Here is a 23,893-nt window from a genome sequence, read left to right as displayed (position 1 = left end):
ATCTCTTTCGTAAATGCACCACCTAAAGTACTATGGCATTAAATACCATAGATGAAGATACATACATCAAATTCAAGAATATTATTAAAACTCATTAAACCTAAATCCCACCTAAACATAAGTGGAATTAAGTAAACACAGAACAAGGTTCTCCATTTTTTAAACTTAATGAATACATAAGCATTTCCAGTAAGCATCAATAGGTAGTTATATTATCTTAATTGTTTTTTCTTATCATAAATTTTGGGACATTGTAGAGTGCCTTCATTATAATCCATAATCCTTTCAGGAACAAAAATACAGTTTTTGATAGCTTTATATTCTAAGAAAAATATGGTCACTTCCAGTTTCTTCCACATAAAGTGCAATACCTTCTAGGAGTTTCGATGGCAAAATATATAATCTAAATTTGTTTTGTTTTGCTTTTCCTCTACATTTCACCATACTTGACTCCTGTTTCTAATTATTTTAATGATTGGAATATCAAACCTTCCATTATGGTCATTTGTATAGATTTTGGTCAAGCTTTAAAATTTATTACGGAAAAGAATTTGCCTCATTTATTTTCGCATTTCTAACAACATTTACTCTACACATTAACAGCTACTCAGTAAGTACCAAATAAAACAGAATTTAGATCACTCATATAAAACCTCATGTGCAAAACCTGTTACTTGAAGACACGAAATTCTATTTTTTACTACCAGAGTCACCTTCAGGAAAACAGCCTCTCAGGATCTCAGGTTCATCATCTGCAAGATCTGTAGTGTAGATTCCCACTCTATCCCTAAAGGTGCCTAAGTGAATTAAAGCTTATGAAAACACTAGGGAATCATAAATCACTGTGCAGTACAAGGAATTATCAAGTTTTAACAGCTCTATACATTATTGATGTTTGCTAAGTTTTTATTTAAATTCTAGTTAATATACAGCATAATATTAGTTTCAGGCGTACAATATAGTGATTCAGCCCTTCCATTTAACACCCGGTGCTCATCACAGGTGCACTCCTTCATCCCCCTCAACTATTTCATCTATCTCCTAACCACCTCTCCTCTGGTAACCCACTCATTTGTTCTTTATAGTTAAGACTCTGTTTCTTGGTTTGCCTCTTTTTTTTTTTCCCTTTGCTTGTTTGTTTTATTACTTAAATTCCACATATGAGTGAAATCATATTGGTATTTGCCTTTCTCTGGCTAACTTACTTCACTTGAAATAATGCTCTCTAGCTCCATCCATGTCATTGTAAATGGCAAGATTTCATTATTTTTTTATGGCTGAGTAATATTATGTGTGTATACACACACACACACACACATACACACATACACACCCCACCCTTTCATTATCCATTCATCTGTCAATAGATACTTGAGTTGTTTCTATAATCTGGCTATTGTCAATAATGCTGTCAACATCAGAGTGCATATATCCCTTTGGATTAGTATTTTTGTATTATTTGGGTAAATACCTAAATGTGCAATAGTTGGATCATATGAGAGTTCTGTTTTTAACTTTTTGAGGAACCTGCATACTGTTTTCCAGAATGGCTGCACCAGTGTGCATTCCCATCAACAATGCAACCTTAAAAAAGAAAAGCAAAGCTAGAGGCATGGCAATTCCAGACTTTAAATTATAATACAAAGCTGTAGTAATCAAATCAGTATGGTACTGGCACAAAAATAGACACCTAGATCAATGAAACAGAATTTAAAAACCTAAAAATGAACCCACAACTATATGGTGAATGAATCTTTCATAAAGCAATGGAAAAAAGACAGTCTCTTCAACAAATGGTGTTGGGAAACCCGGACAATACATGTAAAAGAAGGAAACGGGACCACTTCCTGACATCTTATTAAAAAAAAAAAATACAAAATGGAATAAAGACTTAAATGTGAGACCTGAAACCATAAAAATCCTAGAGGAGAACACAAACAGTAACCCAGTTTGACATCAGCTGTAGCAATTTCCTTTTAGACATGTCTCCTGAGGCAAGGGAAACAAAAGCAAAAATAAACTATTGGGACTTCATCAAGATAAAATGCTTCTGCACAGTGAAGGAAACAGTCAACAAAACTAAAAGGCAACCCATGGAATGAGAGAGGATGTTTGCAAATGACACATCCCATAAAGGACTAGTATCCAAAATACATAAAGAACTTATCAAACCCAACATCTAAAAAATGAATAATCCAAATAAAAAATGGGCAGAGGACTTGAATAGGCATTTTTCCAAAGAAGACGTGCAGATATACAACAGACACATGAAAAGATGATCAACATCACTCATCATCAGGGAAATACAAATGAAAACTACCATGAGATATCACCTTACACTTCTCAAAATGGCTAAAATCAACAAGACAAGAAACAACAGGTGCTGGTGATGATGTGGAGAAAGGGGAATCATCATACATTATTAATTTTTAGTAAAAACTAATACCTGGTTCTGTGAGGCATTTATTCCTGTAACTATTTATCTATCCAATTAAAACTTTAAGGCCAAATAAAATATATTTGTCATCCGGAATGTGAAGTTTGTAATCATTTAAAAAGAAACATATATATTAAAAAGGACACTCTGAAATCAAAAGTTTAGTCTCACATTTTTACTTCATCATTTACTAGCCACATCAGTTAACCATCCTGAGTCTTAGCTCCCTCCATTATATATAGGAGATGCTAATAATAATAATAATGTCTTTCAGAGCTTCAAGATAAAAGATTAAATATGTTTCATTTATTAAACATGAAAGTGCTCCATCAACTAGAAGGAATTTCAAAAAATGTGGTATTATTAACATTTACATAGTTAATAACTGTAGAGTATCAGTAATCATAATAGCCTTCACTAACATAGTGACTATGATGTGTAAGACACTAAAAGATTTTATGCATATTTTTGTTAACCTTCAAAGCAACTGTACTAGATAAGTGTTAATGTTACCTCATTTACACAGGAGAAAACTCAGGCTCAAAACACTTAAGAAGTTGATCCAATTATTCATAATGTGGCAGCAGCAAAATTCAAAACAAGGATTATGGAGGCCAAAGCCTGTCTTTCCCATCACATCAACTTTCAATATAGAGTTCAGGCATCTCCCACTGAATTTCAGTTGACATTAAGCTCCTGAAAGTCAGACATGAAAAGCTAACTAGTGTTTTTATTTCCCTGCTGCATAAAATAGGAAATATTAGTATGTGTTATACATTAACCTCCCAAAATGCAATATATTTCATAAAACACAGTAAAACTGCAAGTGGCAAACTATCATAGTAGGATACAAACTGCTTAAAACATTGCTTCCTGATTACCAGGTGATTATTACAACAGTTAGCTAAAAAATTAAAAATTAAAAAAAAAATACAACAGTTAGCAAACAGCTGATGTGGATGCAGTAATGGCCTTTTAGCATCAGTCACACTCAAGAGGCACATCACTTTTGTTAGCATGTTTTCTGGTGAGGTTGTACCTGATTCTGATATTCTAACAATTATATGCAGGTTGTTCTCAGACATGATTTTATCAACAATCACGTGTTAGGTTTAGATAAATATAAACTGTTCCTGTGTAAACGTCTGCTAAAAGTGTACCTGAAGAACATTTATGTAAAAGTCTTCAGCATCTGAGAATAGATTAACCATGCACTGAGGATATATTAAGATGGGAGGTATTTAACAGGAGCACCTTTCATATCATGCATCAGTAAAAAAGTCTGTGTCATAAAGTAATGCACCAGTAGAAAACTGAATGAACTTACTTCCGTCTAAACTCAAGGGCAGAATGAAAGATTTAGATTTTTGTCAAAAAATAAAGTATGTAATGTTTAAAACACATACACGTCAGGATGCCTGAGTGGCTCAGCGAGCGGTTGAGCATCTATCTGCCTTGGGCTCAGGGTGTGATCCCGGGATCCAGGATCGAGTCCCACATTGGGCTCCCTGCATGGAGCCTGGTTCTCCCTCTGCCTGTGTCCCTGTCTCTCTCTTTCTCTCTCTCTCTTTCTCTCTCTCTCTGTCTCCATGTATCTCATAAATAAATAAACAAAATCTTTTTTTTTAATTTAAAAAAATAAACACATACATGTCATAAAATCCTATATTTTTCAAGTCATGGTTTTTATAAGCAATCCAACATTAATAGATAAAAATATCGAGTACCAAATAGCATTCACACTATCACATACATTTTACAATTATTTAAAATGTTGTCAAGTAGCTATTGGAGAGTCTCTGCTTATTTAAGGAAAAAAAAAAAAGTGAATGTCTGCCCCAGAAAGATGAACAATACAGTAAAATTTCTTTTGGGAAAAAAAAAAAAAGTTCAATTGGATGCATTGTAAGCATACCGTATACATTTATACATCGCAATTAAAGACTTAGTTGGTCTCTGCCTTTACCAAGCATAACACAGATCAGCAGTAACTGTTATAGGATGAGACCATTAGAAACATTTTTCTTCTTTTATGATGTAAACACAGTATATATGAGGCAGCATCAGAAATGTGAGACTACCAAATGGGAAAATAACATCACATTTGGGATTTGGGTCAAGGAAGAACCAAAGTCGGGGACAGTTTTGAGGCAGACCAGGAGTTGCATCTAAGAAAACCATCCCCACTGCAGTGAGGCCACTTATTTGGTTCACCTCATTTCTGTGAATAAAAACGTAAGATCATCTAAGTGAAACATGAAATATGAAAGTTAAAAGCATTCTCCTAAAATTATAAACTAGCAAACATGATAATTAATTATGAATTCAGTTAGACCCAACAAAAAATCCTTTAACCTATGGGGGAGATGGTGTCAATATTAGAAATCTGTGTCACTTAATTTACCATATTGTATAAATGACGCTCTGCTAAAATGTTCCTTCTCTCTGACCTTGAGCAATATTTTTCCATTGCTGCTTAATAGTAGCAATCTGCCAAAATTTCATTATATTCATATCAAATACCAGCCAATATGTTTTATAAATCCATTTTTAATAAAGTGAGGAAGACTTTAGTTCTTAAATGCTTAATTAATGTTTGCACAGTGATTACGGAAAGAAAATACACATTTCATTCTTTTTGAATATTCAAGAACACAGTGTCTGCTGCCTACTCTTACGAGAATTATTTAATTTAACCAAATTATGTGTGCTCTGAATTTAAAAATACATTTTAAAATCATCATTCAAAAAAATTTTGTCTTAAAATTGTGTCCACAAAACTGGCAATGCTGCTTGTAACATTTCTATTCAAGAAGAATTCAGTATAGCTGAGATTCATAAAAGTGCAAGCAATGTCTAGCTCCCACCCTTTTCAATCCATTTCAACATGATGCATGTATTAATTCTAATTTCCTAAAGATTTTTATAGATAGTACAAAGGGAGCCCAGGTGTTTAAAATCACTGTAATTAGTAATTAAATTACATAAAATGACTGTTTACCTAAAAAGAAGTCTAAAAGCTAGACCTGTATTAATTGCAGGTAATCAGAATGATTTTCCCCTTACTGTTTATTCATAAAACCCAGTTACACACCTTTAACTTTTCTCATATATAACATTTGTCACAAGGAAACCCTTAATAGATTTTTTACAAAATATTTCAGAAACCAGCTCCAATTTGTGTATGATTCACATTTAAATTATACTGTAAATAAAAATGTACCAAATTGAAAAATGTACATTAGTGACTTAAATCATATTTATGACAGTACAATTTATGAGTCGTTAGGTTATAGAAAATGGAAGAACATAGGTAGGAAATACAAGAAAAGAAGTAATAAATGAGATGACAGGAGTCAGCCCCTTTTCCTAAGTTAGGAAATTCTTAAGGACAACCTGGCACAGTAGAGCCCAATTCTTTCCCATTAGCACTATCCCCACCCCAGAGGATGATATAATCATAGGGAAGAACCAAAGAACCCTTAGCTTTACTCTCTCTCAACTGCAAAAAGACCAGAGAAGAGTTTTTCTCTTTCCATTAAGTGCTTTAAAAGACTACACACTTGTATTATTATTCAAGTAATACACAGTTATTTTAGGATATCTGGAAATTACAGAGTAGGACCAAAGAGAAAAATTTAATTGCCTATAATTCTAGAATCTAGAGACAAATACTATGTGCAGTTTGATATATTTTCTTCCAGTCTTTTTTTCTATGCATATGTACATGAATTTTAACCTACTTTGCACTGTACTTCGAGTATAATTTGGCATTCTGCTTTTTCACTTAACACACCAGACATTTCCTTACGGTATTTTAAGTACCCTTTGAAAGCATCATGTTTAAGACCTATATAATACTCCAACATATGGCTTCCCCATAATTTATTTAAAAGTTCTCTCATTGTAGGGAATTTAGGTTCTTTCTAATTTTATGTTTATAGATTTAATAATGGACATAGCTTTGAAGATTTTATATAGTTTTGTCTACACCTGATTTCCTCCTGTAGAAAAAGATTTCTAAAATTAGATGTCTAAGTCAGAAGTATCAACTTTTTAAAGGCTACTGATACATATCACCAAATTACTTTCTCAAAGGAATACACATATTTTTATTTGACTCGGCAGTTTATGAAGATGATTCCTTTTCTACTTCTAGCTTTATGCTTCACGAATGTGGTGACATCAGTGAAGTACAAACTGGTGAAGCATTTCTAATTCCTTTATAATTTACTATTTTAGCATTTTGTTTAAATGTTATAAACTGAAAAGCTTCAGAGAGCATTTCAAAATGTACTTACACTTATGTTAAATTACTCGTAATCTACAGTTTAAAGAGTTGTGACTATCTTCACCAAATTTTACCATAAGACCACTTGGCTCAGGACTGTAGTTTCAAAAAAGAAAAAAATTAAAATTAAACAATATCTTAGAGTGTGAGATTTTCAGCCATATAGACCTGGAGGGAAAAAAAAAACAGATAATTACACCTAATAATATTTAACCTCAGAAAATTGTTCTATATCATTCGACTCTGTTTCTTCAACACTAAAATGGGAGACATGTCTACTTTTCTGGATTACTATATGAAGTGTGTGCATGTGTGTGTGTGTGTGTGTGTGTGTGTGTGTGTGTGTGTGACAGACAGACAGAGAGAGAGAGAGAGAGAGATTATCAGGTATGAAAACAAAAAGGCTTGCTCATCCCATTCTATACATTCTATAATGAAGCTCATAAGGAAACAAATCCTACTTCTTTCTTTTTTCAAATACCACTTCTAGGAAGAACATAGTTATTAGCTTTTAGTGTTTCATTCTTAAAGTAGTCCTTTATAGATTATTAAATCTATAATAAAGGAATGCTTCTAACATAAATGAGAATAAAACAGAAAAAAAAAAGGAGGGGGAGGAGGGAGCAGAAGGAAAAAGACTATGCAGAGTGAGAAAGATCTTGACAAAATATAGTGTACCATAAAACAAGAACAGAATACCATAAAATAGGAATGATCACAGAATAAAGAGTTCTTAAAAGTTACAAAAACAGTAATAAAAGACAAAAATTAAAAACATCAGAAACAAAAAGAAATGGAAAGTCACAAGAAGAAAGTAACAAGAAAAAAAGAGAAAAATATCAGACAATTAATCCAGGATAGCTAGCATTTTTTCCAATAGGAGTTGCAGAAATAGAGAAATCAGACGAAAGAAAAATCACAATAATAATGTAACAATGACAATAATATAAGGAACAAAAAAGTTACCAAATTGAAACACAAATTTGAAAAAGCATACCTATGCCCAAAAAAGAGATCGTAAAATTTCCTGAGGATATTAACATCAACCATCAGAATGGCCTCTGACTTCCCAGCAGAAACACGACAATAACAAATAACAGAGGCTTGACGATTCTGGGAAGAAGCTGCCCGTGCTCACCAAAACTACCAATCAAGCATGAAGGGAGAGTAAAGACATTTCAAACAAGTGAGGAGTCAAAAAACTTTCCCAGGCACCGTTTCTGAGAAAGCCAGAGCAGAAATGAGATAAAGGTAACATGGGATCCTAAAATCAAGGGCAGGAACGAAAAGTTGTGGGATGACAGCTGTACCGGGTCCAGAAACAACAGTTAAAACCAATGCAGGAGGAGGAAGGGACACAACAGGAATAATCCCAGGACAAAAACAAAAACATTTTAATGAAGTTAATAGACTATTTTATGAGTTCCGTCTAAATCCATCCCTTTCTTCACTCTGACCTTTCTCTCTCTCCCCATCAAGCTCAAAAGAGGTCTTCTTTGTTGGTGTTTCAGTGAAACACTTCTCCTTGTTTCTTCTAGCTTCTGTGACTGTTCTCACTTCTTAAGGTAAAGACCAAGTTCTTCACTTGGGCCTCTGCCTTGAATAATAAAGGCATTAAAGGGCATACTTTCCTGAGAACAACAAAAAAGTTGTTTAAAAGTGGTAGTAACTGCCACTTAATAGACCTGTCAAAGAACAAAAGCAACAAATACATAGAAAAAAATATGTAAGGAAGAAAAGAAGCCAATCATAATACATGTAGTGATTCAGAAGTAAATGATACTCCGTTATTATAAACGTAAAAACCATTAATTTAACAAACAACTGTGATGTAAGCTTGGTAATTAAAATGGAGGATAATGTGGATGGCTGGCATGTAATATTAGAAAAAGTAAAGTCTCAACCAAAAAAACAAGAAGTCAATGGATAATGATGATTTATAAATTAAGAAATAACTATATAAGCATAGAATTATCAGAAGAAAAAAATCAAAACAGCTAAAACTTGTCTCTTAAGAGTAGGACTAGAGAGCGATATTAGAAGATTGTTATTTTTCTTTCATTTTAAGCCTATAGAATTTCTAAACTGTTTAGATTAACTTACATAAAATGATTAATTAAAAAATAATTTAGGGGATCCCTGGGTGGCTCAGTGGTTTAGCGCCTGCCTTTGGCCCAAGGCGCGATCCTGGAGTCCTGGGATTGAGTCCCGCATCGGGCTCCCTGCATGGATCCTGCTTCTCCCTCTGCCCGTGTCTCTGTTTCTCTCTCTCTGTATCTCTCATGAATAAATAAATAAAATCTTTAAAAAATAATAAAAAATAAAATAAAAAATAATTTAATAAAACACACCCTAAAATCATGTTCTTTTAGAAGGAAAACTTGGAAAGAGAGGACAGAGAAAAAGAGCTAAGGGATGGAAAGGGAAAGGGAGAGGGAGAGAATGAAGTAAAAGTGAAAGAAACACTATATTGAGAGGACCCATAAAACACCTTAGAAAGTAGCTTTCCATAAAAAAAAAAAAAAAAGAAAGAAAGAAAGTAGCTTTCCCAAAGTGCTTTTCATTAAATGCAAAAGAAGTAATCAAAGTAATTCAACCTGATTGCTAATTACTGTCTCTGGAATGTGTTAATTATTGTACTATATTTGTAAATAAGAAATAAGCATCAGTAAAATATGGCTTAATTACTTACACCGTATTTCTTCATTCATCCCCCCACACACCGTCTTCAGCTCCTCTTCCTGTGCATCGATAGCCTCTCCTCCCTCCCAGCCCACCATCTGGCCGAGGTTCCCTCCACAGAAGACTTCTCCTCAGAGCCACAGCTCCAGCTCAACAACTTAACACCGTCCGTTGTCTAGGGCTGAAGGACTCTGCACGGCTGTGAAGACTCTGACCCTCCTTACTTCCTCAACTCCAGTAACCGCCCAAGACAAACCCTCCGTTCCAGTCACTACGGTCACCTTCTTACACTGCCATTTTCATCTGATGCTACCTGCCAGAGGACCTCTGTTAGAGTTCATGCTGATCACCCCAGAAAGGTTTGTATTTACCTCTTTCATCTCCCAAAATTCTCCCCATCACAGTCACAGTCTAGTCAAGCATTATTGGCTCTCACATGCCTTCTCTGAAAATTCCACAGCACATATTTAGCCCTTCTCTAATGACTCTGACAAACACCGGTTTCACCTCACAGTAGCACCTACTGAAATATGATCCTATTCCCTAATTTTATCCTGTTATTTTTTTTCAGTGACAATTTTGTTTTTCTATAATTGTAGATGACGATCCTGCAGCAGGAAACATACAGTCCATAATACCTAATATCATAAATGGAGTCCAGCACAGCTTTCCAATTACTTAAAAAATATATTTCACAGAACCCCATGCATTTTTATACATGTAACACGTAATCAGGATATGCTGAATAGTTGATTGATTAACCCACTTTAAATTTACTGAAATAAATATATTGTACTTATACAGTTGTCATATCCCTAGACTATTGATGTTCATGTTACTTAATTATCGCCTTTCATCTTTCTGACCTGAATCTGTGCTTTTAGCATGTATCAATCAATGTTGGCACACATTCCAATTTTCTAATCTAGAAGAAATTAGACCAATATGAAAAAAATTTATAAAAGATTACTCAGGTATATAGTAATAAAAAATAATCTGTTATAAAATTCTTCACTAAATTCTCCTCATAATTTTTAATTTACTTCATTCCTAGATAAAATTAAATGTTTTTTTTTAAAGATTTTATTTATTTATTCACGAGAGACACACAGAGAGAGGCAGAGACACAGGCAGAGGGAGAAGCAGGCTCCATGCAAGAAGCCCGATGTGGGACTTGATCCCGGGTCTCCAGGATCACGCTCTGGGCTGAAGGCGGCGCTAAACCGCTGAGCCACCTGGGCTGCCCAAAATTAAATAGTTTTTAAAACAAATGAGATGTAGAGCATGATATAATAGATACTGAGAGGACAAGGCTCTGAAAGTTTTCTTTGAAATTCACATTACCTGAATTTCAATATTTTAGGAATGAATATCCAGTAAGAGTTTGGAATTTAAAAAGAGCGATATGGTAAGAGAAAGAAATGTGAGAAAAGCTTTGGTTCTACTGTATGCAAAATCCTACTTCCAGTAGAACAAATATGTGTCCCAAACAGAAACTGTGTTATTCTATTCCTATTCTGAGAGATATTTTAATTCTCCCCTTCCATCTCCATCTGGCAAACGGTACATAGATGGGCCACAACTACTAAAAGAAGAAAAGTCTATCGAATTTTCTATGGAAAAACTCAAGATACCTATTATTAAGAAAACCCACATGTGACGTCCCTAGTATCCAGGCAACAAGTTGTCATGAGCCCTGCTATGTGGCTGGAAAAAGGCCTTGTCCTAATGTAACAAAGAAAAAAAAGAAAAAAAAGAAAGAAAAGAAACACCTGCCTTTGTCTCACTTCCTGAAAATTTACATAGCTATATTAATGAAAAAGAAAAGCCAAACTGGGCATGTTAGCATGAACAGACGTTCAATAAACAGCAATGGAATGGAGGGGATTTACACCCCTTCATGGAGACAATTAAAAACAAAGTTTTCCTAGTTGACAGCCAGCTTCTAATATTGTGTGTAAAATTCACAGGAGGTCTTCGTACCAATAGCATTTTTGACTCTCATAGGTTTCACAGAAAACTGTTTTGTCTTGCCCTAACTTGTTCAGCAAGTTTTTTTTTTTAAACAATTGCCTTTGGTAACTTAAGGAGGAAATTTGGCACAGACATTTTGTTAAAATGTACGTTAAGGATGCCTGCCAAGGTAATGGTATAGAACAGGTGCTGTCAGAGTCAGAAGGTGGAAGCAAAAGAAGGAAGCCAGGAGACAGAATGAGCGTGGGAAATGACCCCAAAACAAGGCCGCCTGTGCTTCATACTGCTACCACCACCTGGCCCACCCAGAAGCTGTCCTCCGGTCCCTTGTCCAGCTTGCAGCTGTTTACACATCCCACCGGGAGGCCTGCCTACATAGTCTGCCTTTTTACTAGAAGAAATTCTATTTGGTGAACTCCTGATTTAATTTCCTATTCTAAGTATGTAAGGAGTTAGTGATTTTTCTGAATTGTTGGAGCTCTTACTTTACAGCCAAGGAAATAATCATTTTCGTCTTATTAGAAATTCTTATTCATTGCTAAAAGTGATATATATATTTATATATATAAATATATTTATTTATATATTTATATATTTATATATTTTTATGTATTTTATATATTTATTCATATATATTATATGTTTATAATATAAATATAAATATAAAATAAATATTATATATATATAAATATATATATATAATATATATATAATGGATTTGGGGCTGATGTCTTTGGGCTTTTTCTGACATGAAAAGAAGTACAGATGATCCATGACTTACAAAGTCTCAACTTACAGTATTTCAACTTTAAGATGGTGTTTGAAAGCAAGCGATACACATTCGGTAGAAACTATATTTCAAAGTTTGATTTTAGATCTTTTTCCAGGCTAGCGATATGCTGCATGATACTCCCTTGTGATTGTGCACGGGAGCAGCAAGCCGAAGCTCCCAGTCAGACATGGGATCATGAGGGGAAGTGATCTATCCAGACACTTACAACCATTTTGTACCCATCCAGCCATTGTTTTTGGCTTTCAGTATTTAATGAGTTACATGAGATATTTACCACTTTATTATAGAATAGGCTTTAGTTAGATTATTTTGCCCCAATATAGATTAATGCAAGTGTTCTGAGCACATTTAAAGTAGGCCTAGCTAAGCAATGACGTTTGGTCATCGACGTTTGATAGATTAGATTAAGTACATTGAATGTACTTTGGACTTAGGACGTTTTTCAACCTAGTGATGGGTTTGTTGGGATAAAAACCCCATCCTAAGTGAAGATCTGTAACCAAATTTTTATTTTATATATTAGAAATCTAAAGTTGTTTTTAAAGATAGAAACTCATGTTTTTGCTAGAAGAGACATTTTAGAGGTATGAGGACATTTAGAACGCTTCATGGTTCACCTTCAATCTCTTCATTACTAGCGTATTTCACTTGAACCAGCTTTAAGCAGGGCTGCTAAATTGAGATCAGATAACAAGAGTTAGCTTATACCGAGTGTTGACCTAGGAGGTGTGGGGAAGCAAATTCCTACACTAAACACGCCTAAAGTAAAATCTGTAATAGTTATGTCTGTGTGTTATGAAGCCCTGGGCCTCAGTTGTAGGGAAGGAAATCTTTCCGTCCTCCACCCACCTTAAGTTGTTGATCAGGGCCCTATAAATCGAACTGACAATAGAGAGATCAATAAGAGAAAACCACACAAAAACCGTTTACAGGGAAGCGCTCAAAGGGGAGGTTAGAATTTGGGGTCTATATACTTAACTCACTAAGGGAAAGCGAGGCGGAGAAAGGACACCTGTGGAAAAGCAATTGCTTTTTGTAAAAATAAAAATATCTTTAGGAAAACAGATGGAAGATATGACAGTATTGTGGTAATGTCTGTTTCGGTATGGTAAGCTTAGAGATGCTTTGCAGAAGGGGATTTAATGACTTTTGAGTTCCTTTGGAAGGCTCTGCTTTTAGGCAGATAAGGGATTTCAGGAACTCAAATACCTTCAGCTCAAGGCAATTCTTATGCCAAAGAGGCAAATTTAGGGATGACATATCCTGATCCCCTTCACAACATTCCCCAGTTTTATTGCTCTCATTTCTGCTTCTTTTCTACTCATTTATTCTTCTACTCTCGATTCCTTCTCTTCATTTTATTTTCTTTAATTAGGCTATTCTTCACCTGTATTTTGACTGATAGCAAGCCAGATAAATTATTCCATAACACTAGGCAATATTTATTTGAGAACTGCCTCTTCTTCATTTTGCAAAATGCTGCCATCACCCAAAGGACAACAGGTTATCTAAGGTTGACAGATTGTAAATGCAACTTGGTATCCTTGTTTACACTTTCTTTATGCCTTACGTATTCTATAAGTTATGTTTTATATTTTTAAAAGTTATTTTTTTCATTTTGGAAAAAATAATTCAAATGTCCTGCCAAAATTGTTGGGTTTATTGAAACTACCAGTTTGTGTCTCCTTATCCTAAAGACATGAAAATTGATATCCTGCTCTGTGCAGCTTTGCATGAGTGTTCACAGTCCTTCCAGAATCACATGTGGTCACACCCGAAAATATTCTCAGAAATATCCCATTGGTCCTAAGGACAATCCAGGAGGAAAATAACCATAGGACAACACACTTAGAGGAATAATGGCAGAAAAGCTGGTCAGAGAAAAGTCTCTAGAATGTAGAACATTACAATGGTCAGAAATACAGAATCTATTTTTTATAATTGAACCCAAAACATCCACACTATATAATAATACACAGTCGACCCTTGAACAACCTGGGTTTGAACTACACAGGCCCACTTGAACGCAGTGCTGTAAATGTATTTTCTCTTCTTTATAATTTTAATCACCTTTTCTCTCCTATAGCTTATTTTGTGGTAAGAATACAGTAAATAATATTTATAACATACAAAATACCTGGTCACAGACTGTTTGCATTATCAGTAAGGCTTCCAGTCAACAGAAGGTTATTAGTTAAGTTTTGGGAGAGTTGAAAGTTATACACATATTTTCAACCATTCAGGGTTTGACTCTCCTAGGTCAACCATACAGGATCAAAGTAATTTTGTGATTTGTTTGTTGCCATAATTTTTTAAATTATATATTTATTTAAGTACTCTCTATGCCCAACGTGGGACTCAAACTCACAACACTGAGATCAAGAGTTGCATGCTCTTCTGACTAAACCAGCCAGGTGTCCCAATTACCATAATTTTTAAAGGCTCCTTATTAAATTATTTTTGCTTACCAAACAAGTAAAATTTATCTTCTTGATACATTATCTTATGATAAATGATTAATATAGTTAATATAGTTAATAATTAATATATAATTAATAAATAATTAATATAGTTACTATTTCATCCCTCTCACTACAAAAGAAGGCTCTTACAATGTATTTTGACTATATATTTTCTGAGTTAAGAAATGAATAAATAAAAATTGGATATATTGCTATTTCTTTTGCTAAAAATAATTTTCTTCACTTAGTCTCCTCCAAATCTTTCCTAAAGAAAACTTATTGACATTTTAAATTTACAAATTGACATGTTATTTTAAAAATTGCTTTTCATATTGATTTACTTTGATAGAGCCTCTTATTACAAATCTAAAAGTAAGGAGGAGATGTGGGAAGAATTTTGCCATTTGTGACAACTGATCAGGGAAAGAAGACGTGATTGTGAGTAGTCAGTCTTTGAAGGGAGCCTCTGGCAGGTCAACCTACCCATTTTCCAGAGTTTTACATTCAATTCTGTTATCCTACATTATGAATGTGGAGAGTCTGCTCTGTGCAAAGAACTGCAATAGATCCTGAGAAAACAAGGTGCATTAACCCGGGTTCTTGCTCCTGAATCTTGTTTATAGACAAGACAGTCCAGGTATATAGGTGTGAAGGAGCAGGAAGGGCCTGCCTTCCTTATTATATGTAGTAGCTAGTGCTGTGGGAACCTGACCAGCCTGACCTGCAGAGAATGTCCAATGTCAGGTGAAGTCTTTCCAGTCTAACTGCCACTCTTCACAACTGCATCTGAATTCCTAAGTATGGCTCCTGAGGACATTAACGATCTGCCTCTTCCTTCGTTCTGTAGACATAGCTTCCTCTCTTAGACACTATGCTTCAGATCTCACTGACGACTGCAAAAAAAAATTAATATTCTCCACCATCTACTGCTACATCACCCCCTGGGCATCCAGCCCTAGTCTGGCTTACATGCTCACTTCATTTCTCCTACTGTGCCTCATGCTTTTCCCTAGTGTTTTCATTCATCTCAGTACTTGGTACCTGCCTATTTTTTGACTGGCTGCCAGTATACTGTGAGGCCTTTAGAAGCAGAGACATATTCTTCACCATCCTATCCTCAATGTGAAGTAAATGGCACATAATAAGTGTTCAATAAATATTTGTTGAATGAATGAGTGATTACGCCAACCTCTATTTTCCGAGAGAAACTGAATATTGCTAATTGGTCCATTCCATGATCTTTCAAGTAGAAAGCTAAATAATCTCAAATGATGGCACAATCTATAACTAATTATACTGATTAAAATCTCTTAAAGTATAATTATATGAAGATTTACTTTCCTTTAATTTAATATCCATAATAAAAAAGCTGCTAGCAATTTCTAATTAGTTGCTTTTTTTTTTCCAAATCCATATTAACTTAGGATTCAAGTACCACTGCGATACATTTATATAAGATAATTCGTATAATTGCTTAGCACAGTATGTGGCTCAGAATAAGACCTCAATAATGTTAGCATGATGGCGGCAATGACAGTGGCCTGGTTAATGGTGATGGCAATAATGAATGTGTATCGATGATGTTATATAAAAATTATATGAAGGACTTCTGTATCCAAGATAATTTTACAAAAAGTGATAAAAATTTAGACGCCTATTCCAAAATATGGGAAATGCACAGTCATATATCTTCTTTGCAAGTAATCTGGTTGTTAGCATTATTATTAGATTAAGTATTATAATAACAAAGTATTGTATTGGAAAGAAAGAAATGAAATATAATTGCATAATTTTACAGTGCTTTGTAACGCATGGAATAATTCTCTGCAATGTTCAAAAGTGTAAGTAAACAACATTGACATCTGAATACTTTTTGACAAAAACAGCAGTTACAGAGAGAGAAAGGGGGGGAAAGGGTTTTATATTCTCTAACTGTTCAAACAGTTTTACAAATATTGTGAAAGGTCACCAATAGAGGGCTTACCTGGGGTCAAATGGGAGAGGCCCTAAACCATCAAAAGTTATTTCCAACGTCCAGCTGGGAGATCTAAAACAGAGAATAACAACGACAGTTTGTGACAAAGCTGACACACAGAATTCTGGAAGGAGTGAAATCAATTGTGACATTTTTCATTTATTTGTAAATGCCTCTTTGGCAGTACACTCACTCAAAACGACAGCTGCTTCTTACAGAATAGAGGAGGAGATGGTAAAATAGAGGAATCCTGACAGTTGCTTTAATGAGATCCTGCATTAGGGCTACTCTAACACTTTCCCCCCAACAAGGAGCTTGCCCTTCATTTTCAGTATCATAATTCAGTAATTTGGAAAATGTTATCTCTATGAAAAACTAAACAAGCCAGTCCTTAATAACCATTGCCAAGTTTATTTTCCTCTTATCTTTCAATTAGAAAGAAAACAAAAGGCCAGCATCTAAATAAATGTCAGCCATACCGACCAATTATGTCTTTTTATTAAGAGTATTGTTTTTATAAAAAATGACAATATGGAGCATGACTAAACAACTCAAGGCACACTCTCCAGTAACTCGATATCTGTTTGGAAATATTAGGGAGTACAATTTAAGCTACATCTTAAAAAGTCTTTGATTTTAATATTTTAAGTTCCTAAAGGAAAGGAAATTACCAACAAAGTAGTTTCACTGGTCTTTATAATTTGAGCGACTCTAACCTAAGTGGTTGAAAGATTCCATTTCATTTATCCATTCAATTGTTCTTTGATCATATGCTCAGTACTTAGTGTAGTTGCAAAGCAACTGGCAAAAACTTACTTCTAAAAAAAAAATTGTATATTATAATGTGCAGGGAAAATGCAATCCAATCCAGGGCTGCCCAGCTGCTATTACCTACTAGTCAACCAATAGGTATTTACTGAACTGGGAAGCTGCACAATATCAAATCTCTATGAACTGCAAAATGAAAGGAACACACATTTTGGCATTTTATGTGCCCATACAACACATGGCATCACGGGTTCAAATTCTAGATCCAGAGAAGTGAAGTAATTAAGAGACACTGCAGAAGTAACAAGCTCTCATTTCCAATTACATTAGCCCTAAAGTAGAGTTAATAGTATTTACTACATGTGATTGTTGCTATGATTAAACAAATGTCTGAGCAGGGATAAAGCACCTAACACAGTTCCGGCTCATACACAGTAAGTTGCCAATAAATGGTATGCCAGTTATGATTATGAAGCTTTACTTTGATCAAAACAAATGAGGAAAAAAAAAAAAAAGAGGGTGCCTGGGTGGCTCAGTAGGTTAAGTGTCTGCTTTTGGCTCAGGTCCTGATCCCAGGGTCCTAGGATGGAGCCACAGGTCCAGCTCCCCGCTCAGTGGGGTGTCTGCTTCTCCCTCTCCCTCTGCCCCGCACTCCCTCCATGCTTGTGCTCCCTGTCAAATACATAAATAAATAAAATCTTCCAAAAGAATGATATCTTTCTCAAATACAACAAGAACATAAGTAGAAACACTAAGTAGGAGGAAACCCTGCCTGTCAGGATACTATTTTAAGAACTTTGGTTCTGTCTCTTCCACGAACAGCCTCTTTGCAACTCAGTTCTCTCATCACAAAAATGGGACTAAATTCCTACTTTTACATAGAAACCTCAACTAAGCTTGCCTATGAAAGCTGTCTGGGTACTTTAAGTACATAAATTGGAATACGGCCAGTGAGTATGGCAGGGAGCACCCTTTAAGGTTGGCAAATTAAATGTGGTCTAAGATTTCAGGTTGGTAATTTTACCCAGCCGGACAATGTTTAATTTCAGTTAATGTTCAATAAAGCTAAAAGCTGCTTGAGCAGATAAATGTGTACAGACTTGTGAAAGTTTATGTCTTCTTACTCTATCTTCAGTTTGCCTATAGCACTGGTTCCTAGACTTAGTTTATACATTAAAATCATCTGGGGGATTTTTTTTTTTAATGCTGATTTCTATGTGCAACCCAGACCAATTAATTCAAAACATTTTTTTTTTTTTAAGTTTCCTTGGTAATTCTAATGTGGACCTAGGGTTTAGAACACTGGCCTAGAGCTGGATACTAAGTTTCTCCAACAGACTCTGCCTGTGGCTTTTTACCCATTTTTCCTTTCCTTTGTTAGGCAAAGCCTCTGATTCTCCTTATGTATCTTTTTCCTAAGAAACTCTGAAGAGGATGCTTATGCCCAGACTCAGGACAATCTTGATTTAGGCTCAGTGAATCACACTGGTCCCAATCCCTTTGCCAGGGATTGACTTACAGGCATTTACGTTATTCATATCTAGCCAAAGATAGAAGGAAAGGTGTTCTGGGCTCCTAGCAAAGTTTCCACCCTCCTAACAAAATGTTTTCTGTTCTGCTGTTCTATATGGATATGATGCCTAGAACTGATGCAGTCATCTTGTGGGCATGAAGGAAGTTAGTCTGAGGATAAAGCTAACATCTTGAGGATGGCAGAGCAGAAGGATAGAAAGAAACAGAGTCTGTGATAATGTCATTCAGCTGTTGCATTAATTTGTCCCACTTCTGGACTTGTCATGTGAAATAAATTCAAGCAGCATCAAGGCACTCTGTACTTACATAGTATTCCAAACAATATTAAGCAAACAAAAAGAACTACATCCCAAGCCTAAGTCTAGGTCAAAAAATTCCTTTGATTGGTTATATTTTGAAATATTTTATGAACTAAACCAACTGGTGAAAAATGTAACAGTTTTCTTACAAACTATACAACTCTTGGTTTTATTTAAATGGCTTTATAACATTTATTTTTACTAAGAAACATTGTGTAATATGTGATATAAGAAATTTAATAGCAGAATCTGTCAAATACTTTTTTCAGAAGTACTAATTTGTTCTAGTTTTTTTTATACACAAACATAATGTTCAAAATTAAAATATATTTTTCTGCAGCACATATATATAAATACATGCATGTGTTTGCTTTTTTAAATTGTTGCCAACCATATGGTGCTTAAAGTGAAGAAAAAATGGTTTTTAATATCCAACCACAACAATCACATGATTTCCTAATAACTCTGTTTTTGCTTTTAATTGATTCTATATGTAGCTTTCATTTTTTTTTAGCTTGCATTTCTTGAATATAGTACAGCTTATTATTAAATGTCCAGATCATAATTTTGGTTCCAAAATGTCCTCTCTTTTCCTAAAGTAGTAATTTCCTGACCCAGAAAATACTAGGGATACTTTGGAATGATACTTTACTGTCAACCACACAGTTGGAATGAGATTAAAAGGGATTTGTTCCAAGATCTACTATGAAGTTTTAAAGTGGCATATACTATAATCACCATGCCCCTATTTGACATTTTAAATCTGGATGCTTCCAAAATCTCTAAATTCCTTTGTGTTGCTTCCCCCTCTCTCCATCCCATCTGCAATCTCTGTATTATTTATTCAATAATATAAAAAGTCACCAGCATTCTTGTGGAAAAGGGGGAAACCAGACTATCGCTGGTAGATGAGCTTTGCGCATAAAGAAGAAAACTTAATGTATTAGGAATCTGAGCTTTTGGGAGCCATCAGAAATGATCAGACACCAGGAAACAGGAAGTGGAGCTGATGGAAATCTCCATGACCTGATCTCTTCCCACATAATCCACCAAATCTTTTTTTTTTTTATTAAGGTTTTATTTATTTATTCGTGAGAAAGAGAGAGAGAGAGGCAGAGACATGGGCAGAGGGAGAAGCAGGCTCCATGCAGGGAGCCTGATGCAGGACTCGATCCCAGGACCCCAGGATCACATCTTGAGCCAAAGGCAGACACTTAACTGCTGACTCACTCAGGCATCCTACCAAATATCCAATCAATTTATAAATTTATAATTGTCATGGCACGTAAAATGTAAGGATTTCTTGTGAAAGTCAATAGGAGAAATAGTTTAGTGCAGGACCAATTAAGTGTAAAAAGGCTGAAACTAAGTGGATTCAAAGAAGAAGGAAAAGAGTACTGTGAAAAAAAGAAGGGCAGAAATTCTGAGAACATTCCCTCCTCCAGAATAGAGTAGGGTGTGAAACATATTCAAGCCAATTTTCCCTCAGTATAGTCTGGGAAATCCTAGTGCATACTTTTCCTCCCTCAGAATTCTAGGTGCTGCTGAGAACAATGTGATCTTGTACTCTCTGAATCACAACAGAACTCAATAAATGACTGAATTTGAGTCAAATGGGAAAGCTCCTCCAAAAAGGGTCTTTTGTCCGCTACAAATTTAGGCAAGCTCTATACCCAATTGTCCTTTCCTATAATTAAATAAGACTGATCTCTCAATAGTGCTAAGAACTTGGCAGAACTGAAAACCTCATGGGCAAGTTCGGTCTGAGGTCATCCCTGTATCTTCAGATCATTTACTGCTTATCGGAGGGCCTAGAATAGCATCCCCACTCCTCAAGCCCTACTCATAATTTCTGATAAGACTCAGAAATTTCCCCAAAAGTGTGTTTTTCTAAAATTCAAATGGAACTCCAAGTTCCATTTCTGGTGTCTTTTTCACTTAGCAAAAGATGGGAGCATCTAAGAACACACAAATGGATCTTGCACACTCTAGAAAGCTATAGATACTCATGTCTGTCATCAATCCTCTTCATCCAAGAACGGGGACCTGACATCATCTCTGCAAGGACCTTCAAAATAGAAGCTTAATAAGTGTCTCGAGTATTGAACTAAGGTATAAATCAAGTATATATTGTTTAGTGTTTTTATTTATATTATAACTATCCTTAGATAATAATTTCATTTACTTTTTTGGAGCACTAAAGGAAAACCATTAAAATCAGATATTTCATTTCAGAATCATAAAATTAGCATTGGTTTAAAAAGTGCTACAAATTTTTAAGAGGAATTTCATATTTTGTAGTTTATTTCTGGAGGCAAGCCCTTATTTCTTGTGAATCCCATTTCATTCGTAGAAATATATGAGATGTCTTAAGAACCATTGGTATTTCAATTGTAAATATTAAGGAAAGCTGCATTACAATGCAGACAGGTAATCCTGAGGCCCAGCAGAGCAATAATGATTAACAACACACTCTAGAGGGAGTATAAATTTTAATACTATCACTCATAAAATCCATGTTTCAAAGGTTACAAAACAGAATCAAGTTTACCAAAAAGCAAATAAATCACCTTGCTTTGGGGCTTCTTCTTTCATCTCTGATTTTTAAATAATCAGCACCATCTCCCCAAAGCAGATAAACTATACTTACCTGCAAATGAACTAGAAGGAGTTCTGAAATCCTTACAGAAGACTAACTCTCATTGGATTTTGCTTCTAGTAAATTCCACTCCTAGTGTTTATTCAAATTTACATTTAAAAAGAGAAAGGAGACTTTAGGGAAGTGGCCTTTATAAGGATTTTATTTGCTGATGATAATGATGATGCAAAATGCCTCTTCACAAGATTGCAAGGGTTAGAGGGTAATCCCACTATCAGTCTTGTACTGATGAGAGCTCTATTTGAGTGCTGATCTCACATCTGGTCTCTATACTAAGACAGAAGTAAAAGAAAGCTAAAAACTATGCAAAGAGTCACAGAAATTATAACTAAAAAGACTAGAACTAAATGAGCCAAAGTAAAAGAAAATGTGATGAAAATTGGTGAAGAATTCCGAGAAAAAGCAACCCTGCATACAAACATAAGGCCAAATAAGTACAAACACCAATAGGTTTATTTTTAATGATGCAATTGGGAACTAACTAGATGACGTTCATGATAACTTGTTATTTGTTTCATAGCTTTTTAATACTCATAATTCTATGTCTTCTTTTCAAGTCACATGAATTATCTAAGTCAATGTGCTTAACTGCAATAAATTGCTTTAAGAAATCAGTTAATAGTTTCACAAAATAAGTGATCATACAAGAGGTAAATCAATTGTCCCATTCAATATCTTAATAGTCCGATTTCCTATTTCCTATGCCAGTAATATTTTCTATCTTCTATAAAGATATTCCTACAATGCAAAGCATGCTAAAGGATTTTAAAAGATAAATGAAAGGAAAAGACTAACACATGAAACAATAGCTGTTTTTAGTCAATATTATTGATGCTCTTAGCAAAATCTAGTGAGGACAGGTAATCTTCCCCGCAGAGAGTATGAAACATCAAGTCGAAACAAGCTCTCATGTGCATATTTAGATCTGTCTACTTTACTTTTAGCAAACTTTTTCTGCAAATGTCCAGATAGTAAATATTTTTGGCTTTGAAGGCCATCTTTGATGCAACTATTCAGCTCTGTGAAGCAGCCGTGGACAATATGTAAGAGCATGGCTGTGTGTTCCAATAAAACTCTTTATGAAAGCAACTGGAGGGCCAGATGTGGCCTGGGGAACATAACAATCTGCAGTCCAGTTCATCATTTTAAGAAGTGATGGATTCTATTCTCAGTATGAAATAGAAAACAAAAAAATAACAGGTAAAGTTTTTATAGATACACCCTGAAATCCCAGGGCATCAGAAACAATTATATTTAATATAATTTTTAAAAATCTAATGGATGTTTTTATTGTCTATTGTCTTATATGATCCAAGCAAATTCCAGCCATGAGTAGGACAGATTCTTTAGAACCCACCAATAGATAATAAAACTCTTCCTGCCATTGAATTTCTTTGGTAATTGAAATAAGTTTGACAAAAGTCTACACATCAAATTTTGACAATTAAAAGCTTACATTTAAAAAATAAAAATAAAAGACAGTTTTGTATCACTCAGATGTGCCCCAATTTTCTACCTCTTTCCTAGAAATCCAAATATTTCACTGCATCAGAAAGTAGAACAGAACAAATTATTAAATAAGTACAAGTATCCTTAAGCATCACTGACAACTTTTTCCTTTTAATCCACCTCCCATCATGTAATACATTACAACACATTCAAACTTCTGAAGAGAAAATGTTAGTAATTGTAATATGGTCCTCAATTATTCCAGTGATAAACCACTAATAAAAATGTCAATGCTATAAAATACAACTTGTAAACACTAGCTAGCTATTTAAAAATTCAGCCTACTAAGATTTACTTCTCTATTGTTTCCTACAGGAAAGTTATAAAAAGTGATCATGATCCAGTTTTCACACATAATAAAAATAAAAGTAATAACTATTCCTTATTATAGGCCAGGCAATATTTCAAATATGATACATTTGTTAAATCATTTAATACTCAAATCAATCCTATACAATGCAGATAGTATTATTATTCTCATTATACAATAAAGAGAAAACTGCCAAAGAGA

The 23,893-nt window shown here is 34.6% G+C and overlaps 1 protein-coding gene across 1 annotated transcript in view; it reads right to left on the bottom strand.

Annotated features, from left to right (window-relative positions):
- The window catches only part of NAALADL2 (N-acetylated alpha-linked acidic dipeptidase like 2), a 1,187,116-nt gene that overhangs the window by 1,152,249 nt on the left and 10,974 nt on the right, over nt 1-23,893 (bottom strand). The window contains exon 2 of the mRNA XM_038583938.1: nt 16,624-16,686. The gene's annotated coding sequence lies outside the window, so the exon portion shown is untranslated. The remainder of the gene's footprint in view (nt 1-16,623; nt 16,687-23,893) is intronic.

Source organism: Canis lupus, chromosome 34, assembly GCF_011100685.1.
Source record: "Canis lupus familiaris isolate Mischka breed German Shepherd chromosome 34, alternate assembly UU_Cfam_GSD_1.0, whole genome shotgun sequence".
NCBI lineage: Eukaryota > Metazoa > Chordata > Mammalia > Carnivora > Canidae > Canis > Canis lupus.
The sequence above is the reverse complement of the archived record's forward strand: the minus strand, read 5'-3'. Positions and strand labels throughout refer to the sequence as shown.